This window comes from Antrostomus carolinensis, unplaced genomic scaffold, assembly GCF_000700745.2.
Source record: "Antrostomus carolinensis isolate BGI_N321 unplaced genomic scaffold, ASM70074v2 scaffold549, whole genome shotgun sequence".
Taxonomy (NCBI): domain Eukaryota; kingdom Metazoa; phylum Chordata; class Aves; order Caprimulgiformes; family Caprimulgidae; genus Antrostomus; species Antrostomus carolinensis.
Window position 1 is genome coordinate 79,372 of NW_010340432.1, and position 7,814 is coordinate 87,185.

General features: G+C 38.1%; 1 protein-coding gene across 1 annotated transcript in view; it reads right to left on the reverse strand.

Moving 5' to 3' along the window:
• LOC104531283 (guanine nucleotide-binding protein subunit alpha-14) overlaps positions 1-7,814 on the reverse strand; it is a 54,452-nt gene that overhangs the window by 29,159 nt on the left and 17,479 nt on the right. The gene's annotated exons all lie outside the window — the stretch shown is intronic.

Consider the following 7,814-nt stretch of genomic DNA (forward strand, 5'->3'; position numbering starts at 1 on the left):
CATTCCACAAGTAATCCACAAAAGATTACACCTTTACTGTGGTTACAGAGCCTGAAAATAACTCAATATTAATTAGGACAGACAAAGCTAAAGCTGACACTGAGTAAATGCAGAAGAATTTCACAGTGCTGAGTGAATGGAAAAATAAATTGACAGATCAAACAAACAAAAAAAAATCAAGAGGATCATTCATTAGTGGAACTACAAATGTCTTGATTCTGGCCTCTCTTTCATACCGCATCCAGGCACTGGAAAGAATAATTGTAAGAGATCAGTATAATTATGCCCTGTTTCTTATAGACTTTCCCTAAAAGGTCATTAGTGGGCCCTTGGGATCACTAGCAGGACTGGGTGGACTTTTGGTTTTATTTGGCAGAACAGGATTTATGATCTTTAGTGGAATTCTGCTTGACTGACCACTTAGTTGCTGTGGAAAAAAAAAAATCTCCTTCAAAGCTACAAAGTTATAATAAAAACTATTAGCTTATTCTCAGTGTTCTGAAACAAAATTGTTTTTAAACATTTATATAAGTGAAGACTTTTATTTTCTAATGTCCAGTCTCTTACTCATGACTGTCCAAAGTAGACTTTCATTACACAAGCATGCTTTCTCCAATGAAAACTACATTGTAGGGTTTTGATCTGCTTTCCCAGGTCACCCAGAAGTTTTACTCACAAGGAAGAAAGCCAGAAACCTTCCAGAAGAAATCCTTGCAAATTAGTAAGTGTAAACAAATATTAGATGTATACAGTTCCAAAATAAATTACTTTTAAAACGTAATGCTCTTGCAAATTTTAAATCACCCTGCACTTGCTTGTATTCCAAATGACAAGTAAAATAGAATAGTGGTGTCACATTACTGAAAATTATTGTAAGGTTTTCGTCAGTTAAGACTTCTCGCCTGCTAAACTAAGCCTCCTGAAAAAGTTTGTACCTCAAATACAAAGATGCTTTTGCACTCTAAGCATTATTTTTTAAAAAAAATTTCTTCACCCCAGAATAAGAAAATTTTCAGGTAGGAAAATGTAGCAGAAATTAGAATATAGCCTGCTTGGATTTCTCAGCTCAAAAATTGTCTTAATGAGTTTGGATTTACATTTTCTTCTTCCGAGTTTATAACTCGACAGTGAAGTCCAAAGAAGCTCAGCTCCAAGCTAGGTACAAAACACTGCTGTAATCTAAAAGCCTATGTATTTTATCAACACCATGAAGGGAACAATGCACAGGTAAGTTAGGAAGAAAAGAGTAAACCAGATAAGTTTAAAAAGTAGCACTCTAATGAAAGAAATTGCACAGAAACATCATGTCCATGCTACCCACTCTTTCATATTCTTTATTATGTTTCTATGTGGTTAACATTCATTATAAAGATTAGGAAAGCAAACTACAACACTTCTATTTTGTGAAAGGTGAAGACAAAATGCCTACAACTGAAGGATCAAATGCTCTCTATCGCCATGTGTACCAGTGTACCAAGGAGCCTGAAAGAGAAGCCAGTGTACACAGTTACAGAATAAGGCAGTTAGAATGGATGTCAGCAGCTCTGACCCCTGCTCAAAACAGGACTAACCTGAAATTAGATGAGGTTCCTCAGTGCCTTCTCCAGGCAAGTTTTGAGTTTTCTTCTAGGATGGGAGATTCTACAGTTTCTCTGGGCACACCATTCCTGTACTTACCTGCTCTCATTATGAAGACTTGTTCCATATTTCCAACGAGTACCTACATGACTATAGCTTGTAACTTTTGCCTCTTGTCCATTCACTGTATACCTCTCTGAAGACCCTGTCTCCATCTTCTCTACAACCACCTGTATCCTTTTTGGGAGCTGAAGACTTGCGAGTAGATCCTCTAGTTTCCAATTAACTCTGCTCTCTCAATCTCCCCTTCTATGTCACCTGCTCCAGGTCCCTGACCACCTTCATTGATTTTTTACCAGTTTCTCAATCTCTAGATCATACCGGGGAACCTAAAACCAGATGCAGTACTCCAGGTTCACAGTGCACATCTGCTTTGCAAAGGCAAATATGCTGTTTTTACTACTGCCAAGCCTAAACTTTCACAAATCAGAAGCTGTACCTAAAGATGTGGCTGCATTTTAAATATCAGTTCTAAAATTTAGTCTTTCTAATCTCAGTTTGAGACATACTCTCAAGTTTTCTACACAATGTGACAGCTACACAAGAAAAGCAAAGATCTCATAATAATTTGACTTCCAAATGGTAAAACTTCAAGAAAACTACAAAATATCACTAAATTATCTTGTTATTCATATTTTGAATATGACTTCCCACTGTAAGTAATCTCACTGAAGACAATGAATATATTCATAGACAGGGAGCAGGACTATGTTTTTGTTCCTTTCAATGACTACTGTCTTCCACAACTACTAACAACGAGAGTAAAGTATTTTGTCTATCCCTTCATCCAATATAATTGTGATTTTGAGAAGCAAGGAACTCAAAACAGTCTCTGTGAAGACACTGGAGATGACATCTTCACAACTCGTGCAAATGACAGAGGCAAGAAACCCAGCAATCAGTAAATAAGGAGCAATCCCACTCTTAAGAAACATCTTCAGAATTATTGAGAGATTTGAAAGGAATTTATATCTGAAGCATACATATATGTATAGGATCTTCTGCTCGTTACTTTCTCCTATTCATTTCTTCACATTATTTAAAACAAGCATGTTGCAGGAAATATTAAAAGCACAAATGATAACTGTCTTTAATACTCATTGAAGCTTGACAGGATTTCCAATCCTGACATCTGTGTTTGTTTAGATTCAACATCTTCCTTGTGTTTTTTGGTTGTTGGTTTGTTGGATCACCCACACTTCTAAATTAGGGTTTTTATAAGGCTCAATATAACATCATGCTGGTTCATGAACAGCAATGCTGAATGCTGGTACTATTCACCATTTGTATTATTAACCAGCATCATCAACAGTTGAACTTGTTTTGCATCATACAATACATAACAAGAAACTTAATGGCAGGAGATTGAACTATTAGAGAACATAAATGAATCAGTGCTATATAATGATGCTACTATAAAACCATTAAAATTAGATTATTCAGTGAAAATAGTCTGAGAATTTGAATGCAAAACTATCACTGTGTGATACTTAAAGCTGCATGCAAGTACTAGATAAATCCGAGAACCGTGGTAAAGTATTTGTGCTAAAAATGAGGATGCAGCTTTCACATGAGTCTTAGTAAATTAATATAGGTAAGAAAGAAATATCTATTCTTGAGCAATACTACATATCAATTAAGAGCACTCCAGTGAGATCCTAATTATTTTGCCAAGATAAAAGAATTCTCAACAACCTCAAGAGTCAAAAATAGAGGTATGTTACTTTAAATTTACCCAGACTGTCCTGCATCTAGCCTTAAGGTCATTGGGAATCAATGGTGTTCAGTAGCAAACTAAAATTTATTCTCTGACAAATTTTTACTTATCTCTCTCTGAAGCTGCTATTAGTACTCCCAAATGGGTCCTTACAGTCTTGTTCAGTCAATATACTTCTGTAACAGAGAGGACCAAAAAGATTCCACAGATGTTCTTTTTTGTGAGATTACAGCATGAGACTGAACACACTCAACAAACTATTCCCACCTCCTCTGCAATGACAAAAGCATCCTTTGCTTCACTGTTTAGCAACTAGTTTCTTCTGACATTCTAAAATAGCTTATGTAAGCAAATATCCAAACAAAGGAACAGCAACTGGAGATGATAAGGAGATTCTCTTCTAAAACGCACTCTCTGTCCAAAGTAAAACACTAGTGTCAACATATGCTTCAGGTATTCTGTGAAAGCTCTATGATAACTACATGGTAAAACTAATTTTCTTGAGAAACAAAATACTGGCCAGAACTTTCAGTAATCTCTGCTCTTCATGAGGAGTCCTATGAGACCTTAACATGTAAAAAATGCTCACACTCAGCTTAAGCATATTAACTAAATTATCAACCTAAACTTGCTTTAGCACAGCAGAACTAATCCAAATTATCTGTAGAAAATACAAGGCGAGCAAAGTCCTGGGATCTTTAATCAAATGTTTGCCTATTGTTTGGATGAATTTTCATCCATATTTTCTTAGATAATAGAAGCAAATACCAATGCCTGTAACTACAGTTAAAAAAATCCACAACCAGTAATGGAAACTGAAGTAATGTATAGCTTGAAAGTGACAACAATTATTAAGGAAAAATACATGTGTGTTTAATGAAGCATTTCATTTTGCTGCAATTCATATGAGGATTAAATTAAGTTGGTATGGATACTTCCATTTCAGATGTACTAAAGAAGTTTCATACACCCTTTCAATAGAAATAGACAAAATTTTATACTGTATATACTTTGATGGTAAAAAATAAACTCCTACAATTTAGTATACATAGTAAATTACAGTCTTCTGAAACCACATTTTACTTAAAAACCTCTACTTAAAACTAATTTTTACTTTTTGTGCACAAAGAATGACCACATTTAAACAGAAGATACATTTTTCAACATTTCTGCTCTTTTTCTTCTTTTCACAGTTCTACTCTTTTTGGACAACTAACCAAGTTTACACATGGTACAAACCTAAGAAAGCAATAAAACAAATATAGTATTTCACTGACAGCAATTTAGATTATTTGTCTATGGCATGCAAGCAAACAGTGAATGCTTCAGTACAAACAAATGAAAATTCAACAATCTGGGAGGTAAGGGGAAGAAGCAGAATTGTATTCTAGGGAGAAACAATTCAAACAGATTATGTAGACAGCTGGACATAAGTTTCCAGTGCCACAATGAGGTTACAAAGGCTAATGTGACAATTGGTAGTAAAATCAAAAAGCAAAACAACAGCAGCAGAGAACTTTATCTCCACTTCCATTTTTGACGTGGATGCCACCACTATAGGAATTCCAAATACATTCTGGACTTCTAAAGCAATGGACAATCATGGATCAGACCAAATGTCCTTCTATCCAAGTCTTCAGCTGTGCCCAAATGGGAAATCTAGGGAACACTACAAGCACACATGGCATTTCCCTTTCATGTCTATCTTCCAGCACCCAATCACTTCCAGTTCAGTGAGGCTGTGATCTATATGTGGTTTCTATGTATATAATATTAAACCCCCAAAAGAGTTCCTTTCCATGAATTTGACCATGACTGCTTGAGCTCTTGAACCTATATGAGTAGGTTCTCATTCTGCCTGTAATCCTACAGCAAGGAATTCCCAAGCTTGACTCATTTTCTGTGAAGAACCACCCTGTTCTGCTTTCAGTCTTCATTTGATGCTCTACAGTTCTTGATGTTGAAGAAATGAAGACTAGCTCAATCTCCTCTCTCTCTATGCTACTCCAAGTTTCATAGAGCACTATAACCACCCTGTCTCTTTTCCAGTCCTCAGTGACTTGTCCTCATGGTAACTATTTCATAACTTTGTTAATCTTTTCCCAGACCTACTGTATAGTTTTAGCAATGGGGAACCTGAACTGCACACAATCATCAGGGCTTGGGCAAGCGAAGGATTATACAGTTGCACAGAGATCTCCATTCCTTTCTTAACTTTCTTTTTTGACTGCTACCAAGTACTGAATTGACATTATCATGGAATGATCTATTAAGACTCAAAAATATCACTGTAGAGCAGCAACAGAGTTCCTCATTTTGTGTGAAATTTGTATTTCTTCTCCCTATATGCGCCACTTTTAACCTCTCTTTTCACCAAATATAATGTGCCATTTCATTTATTATTTACCTCATCCAGTTCTTTATTGTTGACCCTCATTTTTACTATCCAAACACCCAGAAGACTGCTCATAGAAAAGTTGTGACAATGATGAAAGGCATTCTTTTACCTTTCAAGACAACTTGCACCTATGGAAGTGAGACTGCCACCACCTAGGACACTAGGCTGACAAAATCAGTAGAAATCACTGGCCTGCACTCCACTTGTGGCTCTATTTATTTCAATGTAGAACTCCCAACCAAAGCAGAGAGCAAAGTTTCCCAACTGCCTTGTGCCCCTCCAAGCCAAGCATCATGTCACATTGTGACTTGGGGAAAAGCTAGCTTAGCCACTCTGTTTCTTGATATTTATCCTACACCATGAAGTATCTTGGAACTGACCCTAATTAAAGGACTGGAGCCATGCCCAATATGTGCCTTCATGAGAAAACTACAACTATTAAGGGATCAAAGGGAATAAGTACAAGTAACTCAATCACTCGAAGCATAGAACAGAAAGTAACAGATGCATTTTCAAGATAACCAGCAAATATGTAACAATATCCACATGCCAGAAGTGGAAGCTTGGCACAGAGCAAGGTGCCTTTTCCATCCACTTCTATGAGAGTAACCATCACTGGAATACTTTTCCAAGAATTGAAGTGAATTTACTATTACAGTGATTCCTATTTTGTTTTGAATTGGAGCATAACTTTTAGAAAAATAGCTAAGCTGGCAGGCAAGAAAGTCATATGGTCTGTGTTGTACAGGAAATCAGACAAGATAATTGCAATATCATCTCTCTAGTCCATTATATTATCCTATAATGAATCTTTGTGCCAAGCACTTTAGGGGCATATTTGCATGGCATAACAGAAAAACAGCAGTCAGCTTTTGAGATACTTTTAAGAAATGTTATCTCCTGGAATTTAGCACAATGTGTGTTATGTGCATGTATTTAATTTAATTTGTTCCTAGCAGGAACAGAGCAGCAGCCAGCAGAGCAGCGGAATTACAAGCACATATCTAGCATCAATAGCAAAGGGAGACACTCAGGAATTTAACAAAGGACAACTAGAAAGAAAATATTAACTTATACAGTATTAAGCTTTATTTACTTTTAGAATTCTTACTCCTCTTTCTAATTCATTCTTTGTACCGTTCTCTCGGGGTTTCCTACACCTCTATCTTAAGCTTCCCAACTTACTTTCTGATCCCTTATCCCAGCCATTTCTTTTTGTACAAGAATACTTCAACATCTTTATCAGTGACATGGACAGTGGGATTGAGGGCACCCTCAGCAAGTTTGCCGACGACACCAAGCTGTGTGGTGCGGTTGACACGCTGGAGGGAAGGGATGCCATCCAGAGGGACCTTGACAGGCTTGAGAGATGGGCCGGTGCTAACCTCATGAAGTTCAACAAGGCCAAATGCAAGGTCCTGCACCTGGGTCGGGGCAACCCCAAGCACAAATATAAGCTGGGTGATGAGTGGCTTGAGACCAGCTCGGAAGAGAAGGACTTGGGAGTGGTGGTGAGCGACAAGCTGAACACGAGCAGACAGTGTGCGCTTGCAGCCCAGAAGGCCAACCGTATCCTGGGCTGCATCAAGAGAAGCGTGTCCAGCAGGTTGAGGGAGGTGATTCTGGCCCTCTACTCTGCTCTTGTAAGGCCCCACCTGGAGTGAGTGCTGTGTCCAGTTCTGGAGCCCCCAACATAAGAAAGACATGGACCAGTTGGAACAAGTCCAGAGAAAGGCCACCAGGATGATCCGAGGGCTGGAGCACCTCTCCTATGAAGACAGACTGAAAGAGTTGGGGCTGTTCAGCCTCAAGAAGAGAAGGCTCGGGGGAGATCCCATAGCGGCCTTCCAGTGCCTGAAGGGGGCCTACAAGAAAGCTGGGGAGGGACTTTTCATAAGGGCAGTTAATGACAAGACAAGGGGAAATGGGTTTAAACTGAAAGAGGGGAGGTTTAGATTAGATATTAGGAAGAAATTCTTTACTGTAAGGGTGGTCAGACACTGGAACAGGTTGCCCAAGGAAGTTGTGGCTGGCCCCCCCCCGGCAGGGTTTTAGACCAGG